This window comes from Monodelphis domestica, chromosome 1, assembly GCF_027887165.1.
Source record: "Monodelphis domestica isolate mMonDom1 chromosome 1, mMonDom1.pri, whole genome shotgun sequence".
Classification (NCBI taxonomy): Eukaryota; Metazoa; Chordata; class Mammalia; order Didelphimorphia; family Didelphidae; genus Monodelphis; species Monodelphis domestica.
Window position 1 is genome coordinate 600,192,355 of NC_077227.1, and position 24,163 is coordinate 600,216,517.

General features: G+C 42.0%; 1 protein-coding gene across 2 annotated transcripts in view; it reads right to left on the reverse strand.

Moving 5' to 3' along the window:
* The window catches only part of KCNIP3 (potassium voltage-gated channel interacting protein 3), a 165,249-nt gene that overhangs the window by 110,815 nt on the left and 30,271 nt on the right, over positions 1 to 24,163 (reverse strand). The gene's annotated exons all lie outside the window — the stretch shown is intronic.

Genomic DNA, 24,163 nt, shown 5'->3' on the forward strand with positions numbered 1-24,163 from the left:
AACTGAAACATAATTTATTGCAGACCTATTATGTACAGAACCCTGTATTAAATTCTGAGTCTTTACAATCCTGGACTTCAGGATCATAGATTTGAAGAGGGAAAGGAATTTAGAGGCCCTCTAGGACAACACCCTACATTTAGACAAGGAATCTGAAGTCCAGAGAGATCAAGACACTTGCCCAAGTTCACATAGGAAGTATGGGGCAGGTCTTGGATTTTAGATACCGATCCAGGATTCTCCCCATTAGGCTATCCTACCTGACAATTAAAGGGCAGCTAGGTTGTACAATAAATAAAGCGTCAAGCCTGGAGTCAGGAAGGCACAGATTCCTGAGTTCAAATCTAGCCTCAAATACTAACTGTGTGATCCTGCGCAAGTCACTTAACCCTGTTTGCCTCAGTTTCCTCATCTGAAAAATGAGTGGAGAAGGAAATGGCGAACCACTCCAGGAAACTCCAAATGTTGGACACAATTGAAAAATGACTTGACAACAATACCTCACAACTAAATGTGGCCTTAAGACATCCCTCTCACACTGCCTCACCTATGGCTCCAACTTTCACTTGTCACTGCAACCCCATGTGCAAAGATAGCCACAATATCTGACATTGGTTTCATGCTTTATGATTCTCAAAGCATTTCCACGTGCCCATTTGGTCTATTGCAATCCCAGTTCCTCTCTAGGTTCTCATGAATACATCCATGAGACCTGTTATCCCTGAGTGTGGCATGTCCCACTGCATATCCTCATACAATATTTGTACCCAGATGGAATTAGATTTAGAGCAGTTAGGTGGTACCGTGGATAGAACATTGGGCATAGAGTTGGGAAGATCTGAATTCAAATCCAGCCTCAGACACTTACCAGCAGTTATCTGACCCTGAACAAATCAGCTAACCCTGTTTGCCTCCATTTCCTCATCTGAAAAATGAGCTAGAGAAAAAAAATGGCAAACCACTACAGTATCTTTGCCAAGAAAATTCCCAAAAGACTCAGACATGATTGGAAACACTAAAACTGGAATTAGATTTCAGTGAATTTCAAGGATAGTAGATAAGGTAAAAATAAGCCATCAAAGGAACATGTGGTCCGAGGGGAGCTCCTACCCCCCAAACTGGCCTTCAAACTGGTTTCATGGAGAATTTGGTGGAGAAGCCCTATGGACTCAATGGGATGGGAGAATTGAGGTTACCCTGACCCAGGTCCTGGCCATGTTCCCTAGGGATCTGTCCTCAGGATGTAGCACGTCTTCCACTGTTTGGCACTTAGCACAGTACCCGGCTCATAATAGGCACTTAATAAGTGCTAGTTAACTGATCACCTGTCTCCAAGTTGTAACTGAAACAAGGGAGTCTGTTTGAATGGACCTCCGGCTCTTGGGGCACCTCCTGGAGCAGTTCTGCCTGGAAAGCTGACTCTTTGTCACCCCTTTTGGGGTTTTCTTGACAAAGATACTGGAATGGTTTGTCATTTCCTTCTCCAGCTCATTTTCCAGATGAGAAAACTGAAGCAAACAGGATTTAGTGACTTGCCCAGGGTCACACAGCTAGTAGGTGTCTGAGATCAGGTTTGTATTCAGGTCTTCCTTACTCTAGACTCAGGCTTCTATGCTATGCCACCTCGCTGCCTCCTGGAAAGCCAAAAGGTAATTTATAACTGATAGATTCCATGGGCACAACTCCTCTATAGAATGGGTCCCAGACATTGCTGCCTGCTTCAGCTCAGCTCTCCCTACAGTTTGGTCCAGAAACATAACAGTGGGAAAAACACAGGCTAAGGTGTCAGGAATGGTCCAGTTCCAGCTTCTTCACTAACTCGGCATGAACTTGGGCAAACGGGCAGGTTACTTTCCTTCTCCCCACCTCAGTTTGCTGTTGTGTAAAAGAAAGGGCTTAGACTAGATGATTACTAAGGTCCAATGTAGCTTTTCTCATGAGTGTGTGTGTGTGTGTGTGTGTGTGTGTGTGTGTGTGTGTGTGTGTGTTAATCCTCCCAAGCTTGGAACTACACCCTAAGCTAAGCCTGATTGGCTAGTAAATGAAATAACCCCCCCTAAAGGACAGGTCCCAGACTATGCTTTATAGCCATCAATCAGCTCAGGAATCGGGGGGGGGGGGGGGGGGGGGGGGGGAGGGGTTCTATCGCTCTGGAGAGTAGTCAAATACATACTTCCATTGATTCTGGAAAGGCCATGACAATTGACTGTCTTATGGCTCTGTCCACCAATCCTACAACTCCCTAAACAAAAAATTCCTTGCTTATACATACACTATTTCCCCCAAATGTGCTGTCTCTCCTTATTAGGATGGAAGCTCCTGGAGGGCAGGAACTGTCTCACTTCTGTCTCAGTATCTCCAGTTCTTAGCACAGTGCTTGGCACATAGAGCTTAATGAATGGGTTTTTCCCCTCCATTCATTCTCTCATTCACTTGTGACCAGGACAGGACCACCTGCTACCATGTATCAGAGTTATTGGAGAATAAATTCAATCTCTTGTTAAGACATCAAAGACCAAGGAGAGGCTAGAGGTGAGTAGGAAGGCTAGAAGGCCCCCTGGATGCAGAGTCCTGGGAGCTGAGGTCTGAACTTAGAGTGAGTTCCACTGAGGCCATAACCGCACCAGAGGTCACAGCCAACAGCTCTAAGGCGTTTCTGAAGATGGAAGCTTTACTGCAGGTGGTAGGGCAGAAGGGGAGAGGGGAATGGGAGGGTCAGAGGGTAGAGACAATGCAGAGATCAGCTAACTTCCTTTAAAAAGGAAATAGACTTCGAGAATGTGAATGTTGACCCACTGATGCCCTCCTCTGGACAAATGAAATGCTGCTACTCACGAGGGGATTTACTTGAGGTTCCTGTGCTCCTTCCACTCCCTTCATTTTAATTCAAATTCTTTTTCATTGGTCCAGCATTTATTAGGTGCCAACTGGATGCTGCGGCTATAAAAAGAGTTTAGACCAAGGTTCTGCCCTCGGGAAGCTTACAATGGGGGGAGGGGACAGGAAGGAGGGTGCAGAAGACAAGTACACAAAATAGCTATGCTACAAGGTCTCCCTTTGGGTAAATGTTAAGGAGCAGCAAGTGTTACCCTGTGGGGGAGTATTTGCTTTCTAAACTCTTACCTTCTGTCTTAGAATGGATACAAGTATCCATCCCAAGGCCGAAGACAGGTAAGGGCTAGACAGTTGGGGTTAAGTGACATGCCCAGGATCACATAGCTAGAAAGTATCTAAGACCTGGCTCCTCTCTGTGTGGCAAATAATAAGGATAGGACTAAGTAAGTGCTATGAGAAATTTGAGAAGGGAAAGATCATTTGCAGAGTTGGAAATAGGGAGGGAAGGAAGAATAGAAAAGCAAGAAAGGCTCCATGAAGTCTAAAGCCATATTTCAACTAGATTCTTCCTAATTTTCATCATTACTGTATTCTAAGCATAGAACAAAGATGGGGAACCAGAAGATGGCAATATAAGAATCTGGTTCTATTGAAAGGAGATTTCTTGATTGTATCAATCTAAAACAAAGGTCAACAGGGTTATACCTCCTTGATAAAGAATTTACATAGCAGATATCTAAGAACCAGGAAGATACTCTTAGGATCTGAATTCAAGAGGCTGGAGCAAGCACAGCCATCCAGCACACTTCTGAAGAGACTAAGCTCCAAGAGGAGGCAGGAAACCTCATTTCTGAGGCATTAACTGTATTATCTTGGGCAAGCCATTTAATATCCAGGCTCACATTTCCAGTTGCCCACATGACATCTAGATCTGGATGTTCTGTAGACATCTTGAACTCAACTCATTATCTTCTCCCAACCCAAACCCTCTCTTCTTCCTAATTTCTCTGTTATTGTCCTCCTAGTCACCCAGGTTCACAACCTAGATGTCATCCTTGATTTCTTAGCCTCTTTCACCCCCTCCTCATATCAGTCAGTGGTCAAATCCTGTTATTTCTACCTTCATCACATGTCTTTTAGAAGCCCCTTTCTCTCCTCTGCCACTGCCATTACTCTAGGATAGACCCTCATCAACTCACACCTATACTGTTGCAAGATCTTCCTGCCTTGTTTTCCCCCAACTCTAGTCCATCATCGTCACAGCTATCAAACTAATATTCCTTAAATGAAGGTCAGACCCTCTCCCAGATTACTTAATAATCCCAGTGGCTCCCTATTACCTCCAGGGTTGAATGTAAAATCCCCTGTTTGACTTTTAAAGCCCTTTATAATCTGGTCCCTTCCTGATGTAACTGTAGCCCTGAAGTGCATTGGTATGAGACTCTTCCCTCATTGGAAGAGCTCAATATTCCATTTTCCCATGAGAGGCAGGGCAGAGTTGGAAAGAACAGGAGAGAGAAAAGATGCCTCTCTTCCTCCTCTTTGGTTTCTTCTGGCTTCCAACTCCAAGACAGAAGACATGCAATGCCACCTTCTCCTCAGGTTACCAAAGGGAGAAAAATAAGCTGACATGAGAGGAACTGACAATTTTCATCATTCCCCTATTTTAGCTTACTACACTAGAGACTTTGGGGAGTTTCCTCTTTAAGTGAGATCTAAGACACTCTCTGTTGATTAAGCCGAGTTTCCTTACTCCCAATGGTAGAGTTTCTGTGTTATCTGGCGTATACTTCATTCTGTGTTGTCTGCCATATTCCCATATGTACATTTATTCTAATTTCTGTTTTACTACTGACTTGGAAAAATGGGTTTCTTTGCTATTTGCTATGTGTGTTCATTGTAGAATTGGTGGAAAAGGTATCAGGTCTTGGATAAAGAGTTTGAGGCCCTCCTTTCTTTATTAAAAATTAACAACCAGAAATTTAGTTTAACCCAAAATTATACCTCCTAACTTTAAATTAAATGAAATAATAATGCTTAAGAGAATAATAATATTTAAACTAATAATATTTGAGAGAATAAATAATAACATTTAAACTAATAGTACTTAAGAGAATAAGTAGATAAAATTAGAATTTTTGTACTCTATCTGAAGATAACAGAGTGGAAGTTAGCTGCTGACTTCAGTGTCTTGCTTCTCCTCCTGACAAGAATTAAGTTTTCTTCTGAAGAAGAATGGGAAGGAGATGCTTACAGGGTCTATTCTTGCCTCTCTGTGAGCCACATTTGATTCTCCTTGCTCCATCAACTTTTCAGTCATGTTCCCACTTATTTTCCTCCACGTATTCCATGATCCAGTGACATTTGTCCCTTGTTGTTCCCCTCACAAGATACTCCATCTTTCAACTTACCTTTTTTCACAAGCTGTCCCTCCCAGGCCTGCAACTCTCTTCCACCTCATCTTCCTTCCTTGTCTTCCTTCAGGACTCAGGTAAGTCCCATCTGCTGCAGAAAGCCCCTCTGAGCCTTCCTTCATCCTAATGCCTTCCCTCTGAGATGAATTCTCATTCATCCTGCATATATCTTGCATGTACATAGTTGTTTGTGTGCTGTTACCCCCACCAGACCATGAGCCCCTTGAGAGTGAGGACTATTTTTTGTTTTTCTTTCTATCCCTATTACTTAGCACAGTTCTTAACAAATAGTAGATGCTTAATAAATTCTAGTCGACTGGCTGAACATCTCAGTCTCAGTTTTCTCCTCTATAATATGGGTATAATAACATTCCCTACCTCACAGGATTGTTGTGGGGATCAAACAGAGATAATAATACACAGTGCTATAGAAATATTAACTATAATTTCTTTTAAGTGCCTAAGGCAGCATTTGAAGTCGGTGATAGATTGAAAGCAGGATCAGTTACTAGGGTTGTAGTTAGATGTAGTAGTTAGATGAGGTTGGTTAGAACTAGGTTGGTTACAGCTACAGTGGAAAGGAGGAAAAGGAGGGCAAGTGGAAGGATGTGGGAGAAACTACACCAAACTTTTATCCACTTCATTTTGCAGTGGGGCACCATCACCTCTGCTCTTCAGTTCTCCTCATCCTCAAGTCCTCTCTCTAGCCAAGAGGAGGTATCTTACTAGAAGGGATAGGAGGATCTTGGCCTGCAGGCCCAGAGAAGAGATTGAATGGAGCACAGAATTGCTCTTAATTGGTTGTTAATTAGCTGTTCCTCATTAAAAAAGGCTCAAGGGAGCAATCGGGAAAGAGATCTATTGTGATGGACTGGCCAAAGGGAAGAGAAGTAAGGAAAAGAAGAGAAAGCACAGGGGAAAAGGGATGGGATAAGCATTTATATAGTGCCTACTATAGGTGCTGCATGCCAGGCACTGTGCTGAGCACTTTACAGATGTTATTTCATTGGATCTTCACAACAATCCTGCAATGTAGGTGCTGTTATTATGCTCATTTTACAGTGTAGGAAACTGAGGGACAAGTAGGGAAGGGCAAGGAATGATGGGAGAAAACAAAGGAAGGGAAGAAAGGAAGCAGGGAACTGAGAAGAATCACTTTTGGAGACTAGAATTTTGTTGTTCAATTGTGTCCAATTTTTCATGACCCCATTTGGGGTTTTCTTGGCAAAGATACTGGAATAGTTTGCTATTTCCTTCTTCAATTTATTTTACAGTTGAGTAAACTGAGGCAAAGAGAGTTATGTGATTTTCCCAGAATCACACAGGAAATATGCGTCTTGGGCTAAATTTGAACTCAGATCTTTCTGACTCCAGGCCAAGCACTCTAGCTTCCCAGAGACTAGGATAGAATAGAATGACAAAATGAGCTGGACAAAGAGGAAGAATTTATCAAAAGATGAGGAGACACAAAGTAGACAGATCCATATTTCTCTCTCCATAGAGTCATAGAATATTAGATCCAGAAGGGGCCTTTCAGGTCATCGAATCCACCTTTGCTCATTTTTACAGAGGAGAAAAGTAAAACCCCAAAAGACAAAATGTTTTGTCAACAGCCAAACAATTAAGTAGGCATTATTAAAATCCTACGGAATCTTTTTAAAATACCAGTAATTAACTGTAAAGACTGGCATATCCCACAGGTCAAATCATGCTTTTGTCCTAACGTACAGTTGGGACAACTAGGTGACACAGTGGATAGAGCACAGTGCCTAGAGTCAGGAAGATTTGATTTCAAATCCAGCCTTAGACACTGACTAGCTTATACGACCCTGGACAAGTCATTTAACCCTGTTTGCCTCAGTTTCCTCATATGAAAAATGAGCCAGGAAAGGAAATGGGAAACCACTCCAGCATCTTTGCCAAAAAAAATCCCAAATGGGGTCACGAAGAGTCAGACACTACTGAAATGACTGAACCCAAACAGCCATGTTCAATAAAAGATAATTATAAGCCAGCCTAGCTGCACACCCACATTATCCTTGGAAAGGGACTCCACTGTGTATCTCTGTCCCCCAGGTCTCAGTCAGCAGCACCTGAATGCAGGGTTCTCAAATGGAATTATAGACTAACAATACTTTGGAGCTGAGTGGGACTCCTGCTGGCTGGTAACGTGACACAACAGGGCAGACAAAGGACTTAGAGTCAGGAGACCTGGATTTGGGTCCTTGCTGTCACTCCCGACAAAACATTTAACCTCTCAAAGGCTCATCGGCAAAATGGAGGCCAATTAGGCTCGTGCCACCTCCCTCCCAGAACGGTTGGAGGAAAAGACTTTGAAATGCTTCTATTGATTGGCGCTTTATCGAGACCAATCCTCTCATCTCGGAGATCCAGAGAGCAGAAGGGGTCTGACTGAGACCACACACAGAGTTAGAGCTCATGTTGTCAGAGACCACAGAGGAAATTCCAAGTCTAAAGCTTAGAATGCCCGGCTCCACTGAAATCCAATCGATGCACATTTATTGTAAACTGACATGCTGAGAACTCAGAGGAGGGTAGATTTTAAGATTTTGAAGTAGAGAGAAAAGGGCTACCTTTCTGGCTCTTTTCCTACATGGGTGGACTAGAGAGGAGATATGATAAACTCACTCATGTTGAAGGATAACTGCTGATAAAGCTTTAAAGAGTTAGACCTAAAGGCAGTTGCCTCTTACCAATTGGCAAAAGCTTAAGCCTAAGGAATTAATCATTAAAAGTGGATTTTTTAAAATGTAGCTTTATGGCAGGGAAGAAACAGCATGATGCCTGGCTTATTAAATGTTTAGCGATTGACTTACTAACCCTTGGGACACTTACTATCTTAGATAGTTGCCCATTTTTAAGGCCAGCTTGGGCCGTATTTTTTATCCTTCTATCACAGGCATTTTGATGTAGTGCTAGGAACCTAGATAGTACAATGAACAGAGCCCTGAGACTGGAGTCAGGGAAACCTGAATTCAAATCTGACCTCAGATACTTACTAGTTGTGTGACCCTGGATAAGTCATTTAACCCTGTTTGTCTCAGTTCCCCATCAAACAAGCTAGAGAAGGAATGGCAAAGCACTCTAGTATCTGTACTAAAACAACTGTGAATAGGGTCACAGAGTCAGGTAGGACTGAAAATGACTAAGCATTTCTCTATAGCAAAAATGAATAATATGGAAATAGGTATCAAGTGATAACATTTATACAACCCAGTGGAATTGCTTGTCAGTTCTGGGAGTGGTCAGGAAAGGGGGGAGGGAAAGAAAATTAATCATATAAACATGGAAAAATGATTTTAAAAATAAATAAATGAAAATGACTAGACAACAGGTTAGATCTTTTGTCTTTCTATCATCTGCTTTTGGAAGAAAATGAGGGGCACAATATATCTGAGCTGAATTGAAGCTGAGGCTAAAACAAACAGAGAGTTTAATTTTTTTTCACTTCCCTCTTTTCTTTTGAGACCTATTCAGTCAAAGGGCCCATCAGGAATGCCTGCTCTGACCCCCAAGCTCAGAATACAGGTTAACCCTCAAACTGTCACAGTCAAGGGCAGACCAAGCAAAAGAGAGACTTGGCCATAATAATCCCTCTCATTTGTGGAGCACTCTGGTTTCTGGAATGGCTCTCTCATACACAATTGATCTCAACAGGCCTGAAATAGGCATGAAAGCAATGGAGATAATGAGACTTCAAGAAATGAAACCACTTTCCTAAGGTTGCAGTAAATTAGTAGTAGTGGTAGAACAAGAATCTAGATCTCCTCATTCCTGATCCTTAAAATGTTGAGTTTTCTCAGAGTTTCCAGAGGGAGACAGCACTGTGTAGCAGAAAGAGTCCCGAATTAAGAGTCCAAGGGTATGAGTCACACAGAGTATGGAACTCCAGTTCTGCCACTTCCTGCCTGTTTGACCTTGGGCAAGTGCCTTGATTTCTCAGAGTCTCTGTCCTATTCTATAAAATGAGAGGTGTTGGATTAGATGACCTCTGTTGTCCCTCTCAGCTCTAAATTTATGATTCTTTTCTCATTTTCTGGTTTTATGTTAAAGAGCAGAACAATTTCCACCCCAACAGTACCACCTCCAAACCACCATGCCCTCCTCTCCTCCAATCTATTTGGGATATCTCTGAAAACCATAGTATGAACTCCAGGGACAGTTCAGAGGACCACAGTATTTAGAATATCATGTCAGCAAAGTTAGGTTGAATTGATCAAACCCATCCACCCCATCCCACCCAAATCCAGGAAGATGGCAACTTGGGTTGGGAACTAAGACAGTAACCATCAGAGAATGTGGCCATATGAGGGAAATGGATGCATGGGTGGATGGATGAACAGACAAAGAGATTTCATCACTACTTCCTTTCCTGTGACTCCACAGTGAGGATCACAGTGGACCACAGAGATATCACCAAGCCCTGATCTCTGTCCCAGGGAGCCAGGTTCAGTCACTGGCAGCTCTTATGTAGGCACAGAAAATCCTTTAGGTTTCCCATCCCATACCTGCGATAAGAGATGTCAAATCAGAACAATAAGGCATAGATATAGCTTCCCCTATTCCCCATGCTCCTTTGCTCTTTGAATCCTAACTCATTCTCTTCTTTTTAAAACATCCTTACCTTCAGTCTTAGAATCAATACTGTGCCTTGGATCCAAGGCAGAAGAAGGGTAAGGGCTAGGCAAAGGGGGCTAAGTGACTTGCCCAGGGTCACACTGGGATTAGGAAGTATCTGAGGTCAGAACTGAACCCAGGACATCCCATCTCTAGGTCTGGCTATCAATTTACTGAGGCACCTAGCTGTCCCCCTGACATGTCTAACTTTGAGACAAAGAATCTTGTCCAGAAGCAAGAACTCATCTTGAATCAACCAGGCACCCTCATGCCAAGATCCTTGGGCATGAAGGACTTCAAAAAGCCCAACCTTGATTCCTGGTTCCTCTGCCTCCTATATAGCTCGGGGAAATCTGAATGCATCCTCATTAAACCTCCCACCCCAGCCCCCTCACCTGCAAGGCAGCTTCTCTTCCCATTGGTCTGGTAGGAATCTGTCAGGAAAAGCTGTTTTCTCCTCTGGATAAAGCGATGCTGGACCTCCCAAGACAGAACAGCCACCATTCCACCCATCGGGCTGTTCCCGATGGATTAGAAGCAAGAGACAAGACAGAAATGCTAGCTGGGCTCAGGGCGTGGAGCTGAAGTAGGATGAGGAGCTACTGGTCTGGGTCTCATTGACTTAGAGGGCACTGGGAGGAAAGGGGGAGGATGCCTGCTGGGCTGAGCCCAGCTCCTAGGCAGAACCACTGCAAATGGGCCTTGGCTTCTTAGCCTCCAACCTCAAAGGCAGAGACTTCAAAGAGAGTAAGAATAGAGAAAACTCATTCAATGAGCAGAGAGTCAGACCCCTAGAGGACTTTAAGGGCAAGAGAGAAGAGGGAGGTGGGACACAGTTCAAAGTGACCTCAACCCAGAATGACCTCTTTTATCCTTTAGGTGTGCCCCGCCAAGCCAACCACATTATATTGTTAACTCTGTTGGTCCAGGCTTCTCTGTGACTCAGCTACCCTGCAGTCACTGCTCTGTACTTCCTCTCTTAATCTCTCTTACTTCCATCCCTATGGTACATTTAATTGTTTTAAATAACCCTTACCTTCTGTCTTAACATTAACATTAAGGCATAAGAACAGCAAGAGCTAGGCAATCAGAGTTAAATGACTTGCCCAGGATCACACAGCTAGGAAGTATCTAAGGTCAAATTTGAACCCAGGTCCTTCTGAATCCAGGTCTGGTGCTCTATACATTATACTTCCTAACTGCCCCAAATTTCAGCTGTTTTCCGGTCATGTCTAACTCTTCATGACCCCATTTGGGGTTTTTCTTCACTTTTAATCTTTTTTTAATCCTAACCTTCCATCTTAGAATTAATATTGTATGTTGGTTCCAAGGCAGAAGAGTGATAAGGGCTAGGCAATGGGGGTCAAGTGACTGGCCCAGGGTCACACAGCTGGGAAGTGTCTGAGGCCAGATTTGAACCTAGGACCTCCCGTCTCTAGACTTGGCTCTCAACCCACTGAGCAACCCAACTGCCCTCCACATTTAATCTTTTATTTGTCCCCATCATTCTATAATGTCCCCTCTTCTGAAATTCATGCCACTTCCTTCTCAGTCTCAAGGGCATTCTTTTTTTCTGGCTGAGGACATCTGGCATATGGTCTTACTCTCTAGCCTTTTTCCTGAGGATCTTAGGAATAAGAATAAGGAATAAGAAACTTATGTTCTTCCCTGGATCCAACCTGGAGGAGTGGAAATAATTAATTTATTATATTATAATTATTTGAACTATCATAATTACTTATAATATTTATATTATAATTATTCTTTTATAATTAAATACCTGGGGGCCTCAGCTTCATCTGCTAGGAAAGGGGCCCATCCTATCTTTCTTCATTGGACTGCTATAACAGATTATCAATTAATAAGGAGATCTTGATACCTCCCTATGTGAGCCCAAATGATCCTAGGGGTGCAAAGGGAAAGGTGAAAGAGGCCTTGACCTTAGCAAATTTGCAAGCTACTTGGAGTGCCTAAACAAGTAGGGATAACAAAACCACATATACAGAGATAATTAAGGACCTTGGAGAGGTCATCTAATCCAACTTTCTCATTTTCCAATAAAAATAAAACACATAGGAAGCTGTGATGCAATTGATATGTTAAACTTGGAGTCCAGAAGAATCTGAGTTTGAATCTTGCCTCATACACTTAGAAGCTGTGTGTCCTTGGGCAAGTCACTGAACTACTATCTGGTTCAGTATCCTACTCTGTAAAATGGGGATAATAATAGCCTCTACCCCACAAGTTTGTTGTGAGGTTAAAATGAGAGAATACAACAAACCATAAAGCCCACATAAACTCTAGCTATCAATATTATTTTTACAAAGTTGTTTGGTTTAGCCAAAGTCCAGATTGAGTAATTGGAAGGACTTGTTTGGGTCCTGGGAAATAAATGACAAAACATACTTCCATCCTCTTGGTATCTAGGCAGGGAGAAGAGGAATAAGTGACTGGGTATATGCTATTAGATGCTAATTTTGACTTTTGTCTATCTGGTTTTCTTTGTTACGTGGATGGGGTCAATGGTTGGGACTGAGGACAAGGTTTAAGCATCAGATAACTTGCTATAAAAATAAAAGGCTTCATTAATTTTTTTCAGTGGGTAGAGGTCCCCAGATTGGAATCCAGGACCTCCTATCTCTGGGCCTGGCTCTCAATCCACTGAGTCACCCAGCTGCTCCATGAATTGACTATTTGTACAACTTGGATGGGGTAGAAGCATAGGAGATGGCTAGATAGGTTAGTTTCATTACCAAGAACTTGTTCTCCTATTAGACAAGAAGGACAGAAGTTGTAATATTTTTTAACCTTTATTGCCATCAGCCCAGCATAGAGCTTTGCATAGAATATGATTTTAGTTAATTTTTGTTAATTTATAAGAACTAGCATTTATATAATGCCTTAATCTTTGTAAAATTCTTTACAAATATATAATTTGATCCTCACAACAACCTGGGATAGGTGCTATTATTCCCGTTTTTATAGCTGAGGAAACTGAGACAGAAAGCCATTAACGGATTTTTTTAAACCCTTACTTTCTGTAGAATTGATACAAGTATTGATTCTGAGGCAGAAGAGAGGTAAAGGCTGGGCAATTGCCCAGGGTCCCACAGCTAGGAAGTGTCTGAGGCCAAACTTGATCTCAAGACCTCCCAACACCAGGCACCCAGCTGCCCCTCATTAAGTGATTTTTCCAGAACCACACAAACTAGTGTGTCTGAGGCCACACTTGAACTCAAGACTACATCACCTGTGGTTGAATGGAGAGTGTTCTGTGTCCCTGCTTGGAGGCTGAAAGGATACTCTATTTGCATCCAGTTGATGTCCCAGAAGATCTCATTACCTCTCTTATGGGGAGGGGATGGTAAGAGGTAGAGTCCAGGGCAGGGGAGGGTCAGTGATATACAGAATTGGATGAAAAAGTATATAATTATTACCTATTTATCCCTTGGGAGATGAGAAGCCCCCTCCAAACAGTGGCTTTGCACATAGAAAGTACTTAACATTGATAGAATTGAAAAAGACCTAAATAAGGAATTGTAGGGAACACTTAGGGTTAAATGATTTGTTCAGTCATACAGCTAAGTAAGCTTCAACTCCAAGTCCATTGCTCTATCCACTGGGGAATACTACTTTTAAGATGAAACCATCAGAGCTGCTGGGTACTCTGTGGATAAGAGCCAGGCCCAGAGCAGGAGGTCCTGAGTTCCAATCTAATCTCAGACACTTCCTATCTGTGTGACCCTGGGCAAGTCACTTAACCCCAATTGCCCAGCCCTTACCACTCCTCTGCCATGGAACAAATAATCAGTATCAATTCTAAGTCAGAAAGTAAGAGTTTTTTTAAAAAATGAAACCATATAAAAGGGTCATTTTTTCAAGCAGGAACTCACCTATATTCAAAAAAGGTTAATTAATGTCACATTTGCTTGTGAATTAAAATGGGGTAAGGGCCTGGCAGATTTGGGAAGCATGAACAAATTTTAAGTTTGTTGATCCAGCCTTGTTTTGTTGAGGGGACAGCTGGGTAGCACAGAGGATAAGGCTTAGAGTTGGGAAGTACTGGGTTCATATCTGCCCTTAGACGCTTCCTAGCTGTGTAATCCTGGGCAAGTCACTTAGCCTGATTGCCTAGCCTTTGCTGGTCTTCTGTCTTAGAACTGATACTAAGAAAGAATGTAAGGGCTTAAAAATAATAATAGATGCTCGTTGACTGACTGACTTGACAAGACCTTGGAAATCATAAAATCCAAACAACTCCATCATTTTACAAACAAGGAAAACAAGACCAAAAGAAATGAATGAATGACTTGCTCCAAATCACTCCAATAATAAATAACAAAACCAGAATATAAACCCAGGTCCTCAGACTCTAAATCTAGGTTTCTTTCTACTCCACAGTTCCCCTGTGGCTTCAGGTAGATTCTTCTTCCATCATCCAGGAGACTAGCTCCCTTCCCCTCTGCCCCTTTCTTCACTATGCTGCTTTGTAGACCAGATCAACCAGGACCCAATAGCAAACCCACTGAAGCTAAAGACCCCTCAGCTCACCCCTTTGTCTTCCTCATTTTCTCCTCCATTACAAAAAGAATACCTAATCCCAACTACAGTAGGCTCTGCTGGCCGGACTCCCTCAGAGTCACCCCAAGCTCCAGGGTCGCAGCTCCTCAATGGTCCCTGCCTTTCCCTCCCCTCACCTCGGGCCAGGTTTCCAGAAATGAATCGGAAGAAGAAGCTGATGAGGTCTCCCAGGTGTTTCTTGCAACCATGCTGGCATTCTCGGAGTCGAAGTCGGAATGCAGTTTCCTGGGAGGGTCCCAAGGCTCCAGGGTTTGAATCCTCTCCTCGACCAGGCATCCTGCTTCTTCCAGTCCTCAATGGGTTTTCCAGGGACAGAACACTTTAGCTTTCTCACTCAGGGCTTCCTGCCCTCAGATTCTTGGGTTAGGGCCACAGACCTCTCTTGGCTTGTGGTCAACTCACCTTCCTCTACTTCACCTGCCTGTCCCCTTTCTCCCTCTCCTTCTTTCTAAGTAGGTCCCTCCCTCCCTGAAGAGCCTCTATATACCTCGTTCTCTAGTTCTTTTCTCTCTTCCAGGACCCTAAGCTACAGTCCCTTTCTCCCCAAATCTTTCTGTTTCTATCTGGAGGTCTATGTAGTTATATTTTTCTATCACTTCTCCTTTCTGCTCCTCTGTCTTGATCTGTTTCCCCACCCCTGGTCCCAGTATATTTCTGTCTATCCTTTGTCTGGTTGTCTGTCTATTTCCCCCTGTCTGTCTTGGTTTCTGCCTCTGTCTCCGATGCTCTCTGCCCAGTTCCAGAGAGTCCTCACACAGTCCGCAACACCAATCCTAAATTAAGCTGCAGCCTTCTCCTAATTCAGCCTCACCCCACCCCACCTCTACCACCACCTCCTTTGGGGATCTCACTTGGTTGGTCCCATGCTCAAGTTCCATCCTTCACTGCATAGTTAAAAACCCTGCCTCTGGGGAAAGCCTAAATTAACATTCACACTCTCCTTCCTCTCCACCAACGTTGACTTCTAGGGTCTTCAGGAATCTCTCTAATTCACTCTTAAACCCTCATCCTCCAAGGGGGTCTTGAAAAGCCCTTCTTGCCCATTATCCTTCTCCAGACATCCCCTACCTTCTCCTGGAGATTGGTGGCATTGATTGTATGGGTCTGCCCAACCCTGTTGGGATAGTGTGAGGCTTGGGGCCTGGGGCTGAGACCTCCTGGGTTCTATTCTTGGCCCTGCTATGTAAATGCCCAGAGAGGTGTTGCTGTTCTACTTTCTCAGCTAAGAAGTGTGATCTCAGAACATTCAGGTCACCCTGGAGGTAGAATCCCTTTGCTTCTTGGCAATATAGTCATAGTGGGGAGCTGGAGGGCCCAAGAATGAAGGCTGCTCAGTTCTGGGATTCTTCTTCCATTTGTTCATCTGACCTTAAGCTCACCTACACACATCAGACCCCTTCACAATCAACCCTTTACTCAGAATTTTTGTTGAAGCCAAACCATTGTTCTTGGTAGGAAGAGGTAGTGACCCCCTTTGGCTAATGGAAGGCTAACTCCTATTATTGCCCATGTCTCTGGACCCCATTCTATTAGGAGCTCCTCAAAGGCAGACTGTCTTTTTGCCTTTCTTTGATTTCTGAGAGTTTAACACAGCGCTTAGCACATAGGGGGTGCTTAATAAAAACTCACTCATTGATTAAGCTGAAGAATTCTGAAGTCTGAGGCATTCAACCCACAAAATTAAACCCAGCATCTTCTCCTCCTTCCTGCATCTCTAATGGTCCATCCCAGCTTGCCAAGAGCTCCTAAATCTTCCCACTCTGCTCTGCCAATGGTCCCAAGAGACCACACCCTAATGTATGCTAGATCCTGACCCCCATGGATCCAAAGAAAAATGAGAAGCAAGAAGAACCAAGTAGCTCCAGTTAAGAGGGCGAGAAAGAACCAAAATAGCTAATATTTACCCAATGTTCCACAAATATCTCATTTCATCCTCATAACAGCCTTGTAAGGTGGATGCTATTATTACCCTCATTTTACAGATGAGGGAACTGGGGCTGAGAAAGTATGAGTGACTTAACTATGGTTCCGCATCTAACAAGAATTTAAGGAGAGATCTGGACCTAGATCTTCCTGCCTCTGTGTCCAATACTCTTCCCTCTATTACCCTCAACAGCCTCAAAATGGGTTGGTTAGATTTATAATTATGAGAAAACTCCTTATATCACAGAACCCAAGTCTTTGGTTAAGGGGGTTCAGACGTCCAGGCACACAGGACAAGGTTCAAACAATGGTCACTTTCCACACTCACTGCCTTCCTTAAAGCCTGTGCAAGATAAGAGCAAAATTTGACCAAAGTCACCCTGAGGTGTTTAACATATAATTAGCATCTCATTTACATCGTGGTTTGGACAGAGTAAATCCTAGGTAAAGCTAAGCAGACCAACGTGGACCATGGGTGAAATAACATCAGTTTCTTGGGAACAACAGGGCAACAGCCACTCAAAGAGATGACTCCTTCCTTAGTAACTAATCAAGAGAAAACATCTTGAGAACCCCTACAGAAGCTTCTCCTTATCTTACCTTACTTATGTACTTGTGGCTTCTTTACTAGCTACTCTCTTACTATATTCTCTTAGGATAAAGTTTGTTTCCTTGCTATACAGTCAGTCTGAGCTGTCAAATCTTTGGACAAGACCCTGGCCAACATCAGCCCCACAACTGCTGCTGCAATAGGGGCAAAGACAGAGCACTAGAGCTAGAGTTAAAGATCTGAATTCAAATCTGACCCCAGACATTAAATGTGTGGCAAATAAACTCTGTCTGCCTCCATTTTCTCATCTGTAAAGTAGGGGCAATAAATGCAACACACAGTCAAGGGATTCTTATGAGGATAAAATAAAATTATTTATTTTAGAAATATATTTAATAATAATCATTTATATTAATTATATTATATGTCATATTAATATCAATCAATACATAATACTTAATATTATTTTCCTAATAAATTTAAACAAAAATTATAAAATGTTATAAATTTATTTTATAAAATTATTATATTTTCAAAGTGCTATATAACTCAGTATACATATATGAGTTCTACATGACATATGAGCTATAACTCATATATAAGTATATACTATAATCCCTTCCCCTAGGCTCTCTTCTCTCCACTGCACAGTTATAATGGCAGGAAATCTTCCTTGATCACCCCAGTCAGAAAGAAGTAATCTCTTCTTCCTCAAAACCTTCCATGAATATTCTTGTTTTCACTATTTAGGATGTCTGTTATTTTTTAATCTGTCTTGTCTCCCCTACTAGACTTTAACTTCCTGGCTAGTGTCTTCTTACGAATCTTCCACAGTTCCCAGCATTTTTGTTAGTGCTGTTCAGTCATTGTCAGTCTTGTCCAACTCTTTATGACCCCTTTTTTGGCAAAGATACTGGAATGATTGACCATTTCCTTCCTCAACTCATTTTACAGATGAGGAAACTGAGGCAAACAGGGTCATACAGCTACTAAGTGTTTGAAGTCACATTTGAACTCAGATCTTTCTAACTTCAAGCCCAGCATTCTATCTACTGTGTCACCTAGCTACCCAGTATATGGTCCCCACAAAGAAAAGGGGTTCCACAAATATTTGACAAATGAACAAGTGGAGTTAAATACAAGAAGGAATTTCCTAACATTTAAAGTGATAGATACTAGAATGGGTTAATGAGGTTCAAAAAAATAGTACCAGAGTATCGAGGTGGCTCAGTGGATAGAGAGCCAGACTTAGAGATGGAAGTACTGGATTCAAATTTAGCTTCAGATATTCCCTATCTGGGTGACCCTGGACAAGTTGATTAATCCCCACTACCTAACTCTTACTAATCTTCTGTCTTGAGACAAATACACAGTATTGATTCTAAGACAGAGGTTAAGGTGGTGTTTTTTTAATACTTTGCGAATCAACTGACTTAACTGACTTATTTTACAGATGGAAAAAATGGAAGTCCAAAACCAAATCAAATGACTTGCCCAAGGTCACACAAGTCACATTATTTTTCCACCGCATGAAGTGTAGATTGTTCAATTACCCAATCTGTGTACTGTATCTATAACATTCTATACTGGGCATCAGCTTTGTATCTATTCTATTTTATTAAATCCTTAAAATTGTTCTTAAAGACAATAATTACCTGTAGTGGTTCTCTAATGTACCACAACCCCCTAATTCCATATTTTCATTCTAGAAGGGCAGCAAGCCCTCTCCCACATTGACAAAAGATGACAAGGTGGACAATGGAGGAACATGGAGCCTTTACACTGGGAACTCTGACATTCCAGAAGAATATCCCAATCTTGCATGTGCTCCTTATTTCCTACGGCAACATACCTCTGCCTGAATTTGAAAAGGGAGATACTAGGCTACCAGACCCCAATGAATATGCCAACCCTGATCCACAGGGTGTGGAAGCTGCTACTCCTCTGTAGTGGAAACTGCCATGTGTGGCTGGAAGCTTCCACTCTACAGCAGAGCTGCTGCTCCATACTACCAACTCCAAAGAGGCTACTCTACTAGCCCTGAGGCTACCTGATTAGCCCTCAGACTCTTCCACCAGCTACGAGGCTATGATACCACCATAAATCACTTCTTCAAATAAAATTATTTTCTTACTTCTGGATTGAACGGAGTTTGAATCTCTCATCCTTGGGGCGAGACCCTGCTACAAACTTCGGTGGGTTTCTCCTACATCATCATCAAAGCTTTGCTTTTCAGAATTACCATCTTTAAATGCAGTAGGAGTAGCAAATGCAAACTATTTCTTAAATGCAGTATGAGTGACTTTACTATAGGTAGTGAGGCTTCATAGCAGTTAACAACTACTCACACGCCCGGCAGGAACAAGTGCACAGAATGGATCTGGGACAAATTTTACTGATTTCTTCCTGCTTATCTACCTCTCTGATAAATAGTTCCTTATTTAGGGTTTCTTCTGTTTGACTTCTTGATAAGGTAAACCAGTAAATGAGGGAAATTCCACCAACATAATAATAATAATTATTATTAATTACTTTCTTTTTAGCACTTTAAGGTTTATAACAATCCTTTGAGTAAATTTAAATGTGTTGTGCCCATTTTATAGATGAGGTAATTTCTAGAAACCTCTCTTTAGCCTCCTGAATCCAATCAGTTCCTTATTCAGGGTTTCTTCTATTTGATTTCTTGGCAACTAGTATATAAGGAAAATATGACCAACATAATAATTATTATTAACTACTTTTTTTTAGCACTTTAAGATTTATAACAATCCTTTGAGGAAATTCAAATGTGTTATGCCCATTTTATAGATGAAGAAATTTCTAGAAACCCAAAAGAAATCAGCCCAGATTCTCCCTGGTCTCGACTATCCAAGACTAGAAAACATTTCAGAAGGTCAAATCTCCTTTAAGGTATTTCATCCATTTCTGATGACAGTCAAGGCATTCACCAAGGTTGCATGCCCTCTGGGACACAAATCCCCAAGGAAGTTCCCAGGGGCCTCTGTTGTTCAGTTCTACCCAGGGCTAGGACAGGGTGAAGGGGGATTACTGCCACCACCATTCCCCCCCACCACACACACACACGCCTATCCTCTCTACCACCACACTCCTCGGACTGCTTTTGTCTCAGTCTAAATAATTCCTAAATAAGTCTCCATCCTTTGTGCTCTCTGAAGTTGGGGGGGGGATTGCAAGTTAGCCCCAAGTCCATCAGATCTGGTCCACCATCTTTTCCTATCTTGGTCTATTTCTTCCCACTTTCTGACCTTCCTCACTCATTCACGGTAGTCTCTAGCCAGCCCAAAGGTCATCCTCTGGGTCTCAGTTTCCTCATATGTAAAATGATGGGATTCGCCTGGATGAATTCTAGGATCCTTCTTGAATTTTGATCTATGATCCCAAGAATCCCCATCTTGAGCAAGCACTGGCCTGACAATCTGCAGAGTGACCACCAGAGGGTGGTAGGACTGCATTAGTGTAAGGGAAGGCGGTGAGCAAGAAGAAATAATTTAGTCTTACCTGTGTCCTACATGAACTGGGATGGAAGGACGGAAGGTGGAGGGTGGGAAGCACAGAACTCGACTGGAAAAGTGATGTGGTTGGGTGTCTACAACCAGAGTGGGTGGAGAACGCCCCACAGGAGATAATTCCAAAGTTATCCTTTGACTTGCTGCTTTGGAAGGAAGTAGGGAGTCAGGGTAAGCCGGATTGACAGAACGAGAGCCCCTTCCTCTTTCAGCACCCTGGTCTGAGTGTGGAGGTAAGGGGAGAGGTTCCAGCCGCCCACTTTAAGCTTTGCTCTTGGACTGGTCTCCCAGATATCACCTCCATCCATTTTCTTGTGCTACAGCATCCCACTCTCAAATCAATAGAAGTAATTTTAGTCTGTTTATTTTGTAATGATATTTTGTAATTTATTTGATAATATTCTGAACACAAACTCGATACACACTGCTGGTAGCAGGCACACACTATTTAAAAGTCTAGTTCTGGGAGATAGTTTATTAATGAAACTCCCAAACCTCTGGCTGACCTAGCTAGATCTCCTCCAGGTGCTTCCTTCCCAGTTCTTGGAGAAATCTGGGCTCTCTTCTTTTTCCAATCAGCTACTACTGTTGGTTCAGATTGGGAATGTGCCCCACATACTCCATCCAGAATTCCCTTGATGCTGCTACCTCCTTTAGGAGCCTGCCCCATCCCCTTAGTTGTCTTGTCCTTCAAATTACTTATATTTATGGCTAATATGGAAATATGTTTTGCATGACTTCACACAGATAATAGGTATCATATTGCTTGCCTTCTCAGTGGAGAGAGGGAAAGAATTTGTAACTCAAAATTAAACAATAAATGTCCATTTTTTCAAAGTTATTTGTATAATGAAACCAATTATAATAAAATGGAAGCATCATTTTCCCCTGTCTAGGTTCATAGATCCTCTGAAATCTATCCTAGAACACCTTGGGGGGACTGTGGACCCTTGATTAAGAATGTCTGCTTTAGATGTTTTGATGACATCCTTACATATGGAGAACAATTTCATCAGTAAAGTTATCTTTGGATACAAATGACCAAAAAGGCTACGTTTACAAGCTTACTTGTTGAACATAAAATTATACAGCATATAGAAATATAGAACTATACAACATTTAGAAATATAAAAGTATATAGTACATAAAATATACAGCACTCATAAATATAAAAGTATACAGAATTAATTCAAGTAAGGCTGTTGTTTATAAGGTACATCACAAAATATAATGGAATAAAAATGTGAACCCTCATGAAAAAGGTTACTTGTATTTATTGATATGTTTATATGTTGTTAGATTGAGTAGAATGCCATCAAAGGCAAAGATTGGTTTTTTATTTTGTTTTTGTATTCCCAGTGCCTAGCAGAGGGTTCCTGTCTCCATACCTTTCCTTAAGCTGTGCTCCTTGCCTTATAATGCACTCCCTCTATAACCATCTCTTAGAATCTCAAGCTCCCTTTAAGGCTAAGCTCAATTCCACTTGATACAGGAGGTCTTTCCTGCTCTCTCTCCTCAAGTTTTAGTGATCTCAACACCCCCCCAAAATTGCTTTGCATTTTCTTCATATATACTTATTATTGTGTTTCCCATCTTTGTCTTTATACCGCCAGTTCTTGCCACAGTGGCTTTTGCATTTTTGTAAATATTATATTGCAATATAAATATTGTTGTTTTCAGTCCTATCCAACTCTCTGTGACCTCATTTGCCCACTGGGCAAAGATCCTAGAGTGGTTTGCCATTTCCTTCTCCAGCTCATTTTACAGATAAGGAAATTATGGCAAACAGGGTTAAGTGACTTGCCCAGGGTCACCCAGTTGGTGAGTATATCACAAAATAAAATGGAATAAACATGTGAGCCCTCATTTTAAAAAAAAGTTACTTGTATTTATTTGTATGTTGTTAGATGCAGTAGAATGCCATCAAAGGTAGAGATTGGATTTGGATTATCTGAGGTTGTATTTGACCTGAGAAAGATGAGTCTTCCTGACTTCAGGCCTGGCACTCGACCCACTATGCTACCTAAGTGCCCAAAATGAACTAGTTGATTAATTGATCCACTACTCCTAAAGGAAGAAAAAGATCTGCCTCACAGCATAGTCCTTCACAATTCTCTGCTTCTCCTCCTGGATGCCTGGGCTTCCCTCTGATGCCCCTGGGACCCAGAACCATTATGTCTCTTCCTGGAAGATCTCTGAACTCATTAATCATCAACCTTCTACAAATAGAAAAATCCACTTAACATGGTGCCCCCAAGACAGTCAAGTGATCACCCCATGTGTCCTCATGCCCCAGCATATCCACTTGAAAGCCCTGCTCTCCAGTAGCTCTCGAGTTCTTCTAGTCCTGATTCTTGTGACCTTATTTCTACCACTCCTTTCTTTGACCTTTTGATTTCAGCCAGACTAGACCATTCACTACTCTTCCCAAAGGGGCACATTTCCCCTTTTGTGTCTTAAATTTCCTAAATATTCCCAGTTTCCTTCTGACCCTTCCTCTCATCCTCATCTCTTAAAATCCAAGCAGTCCTTCAAGGTCCAGCTTCAGCACCTCCTCCCAGAACCCCTCAGCTAGTGCAGCAAGATGGTACAATGGACAGAGAGCTGGGCCTGGAATCAAGATCCAGAACTGACCTCAGACATTTACTATGTGACTCTGAGCAAATCATTTAACCTCTGTTTGCCTTGGTTTCCTTATCTATAACATAAGAATAATAAAAGCATTTTTATTTTTATTATCAATTATTTATATACATTATTAAATAGAAAATACTTGTTTTGTTCATTATTATATTATTATTGTGACATAGCATTTGTTGGGTTGTTGTGAGGACTGGATGAGATGCTCATTGCAAAGCACTTAGCACAATGTTGTTCAGTCATATTCATCCATGTCTGACTCTTCATGATCAAATTTAAGGTTTTCTTGGCAAAGATACTGGAGTGGTTTGTCATTTCTTCTCCGACTCATTTTGTAGATAAGGAAACTAAAGTAAATAAGGTGACTTGACCAGGATCACACAGCTAATAAGTGTCTGAGGTCAAATTTGATCTCAGGAAGATGAGTCTTCCTGATCCACGCCTGGAATCCTATCCATTGCACCCTCTACGTCCCACCTGGCACACAGTAACAGATGTTAGCTCTTGTTATCATCTTCCACCCTCTTCCCCCTCTCAGCATCTAGAACGCTTCTCATTCCTCAACCACTTCTCATTTTCTGGGGCAGTCACACAGCACAGACTCGATCTTATATTCCAGCTCTATCTCCTTCGTCTTACTTTCCCATATAAACTGTAAGCTCAAGGAGAGCAAGAACAGTGTCTTGCTCTTCGTTGTATTATCCCAAATGCCTTTTATAGAGCCTGACCCATAGGAGATGCTCAATAATTATTTGCTGAATAAATTATGACTAGATGGATGAGTGAATGAATGAGTGAATATATATATGTATGTATGTATATGCTTTCACAAAGGAATACACAGAGGAACTTAGCCCAGATGGAGGTAAGAGGAACCCAGAGATGCAAAAGGATTTATGGGTCATTTAGTTCATCTCCATCACTTCAAGAGACAAAAGTGACTTGCCCAGTTTCACACAGGGTCAGAACCAGAACCAGAACCCGCATTTAAACCTGGATCTTCTGGCTCCAAATTTAGTACTTTGTAAGTTTTGAGAAACTCCAAGTCAGATCTG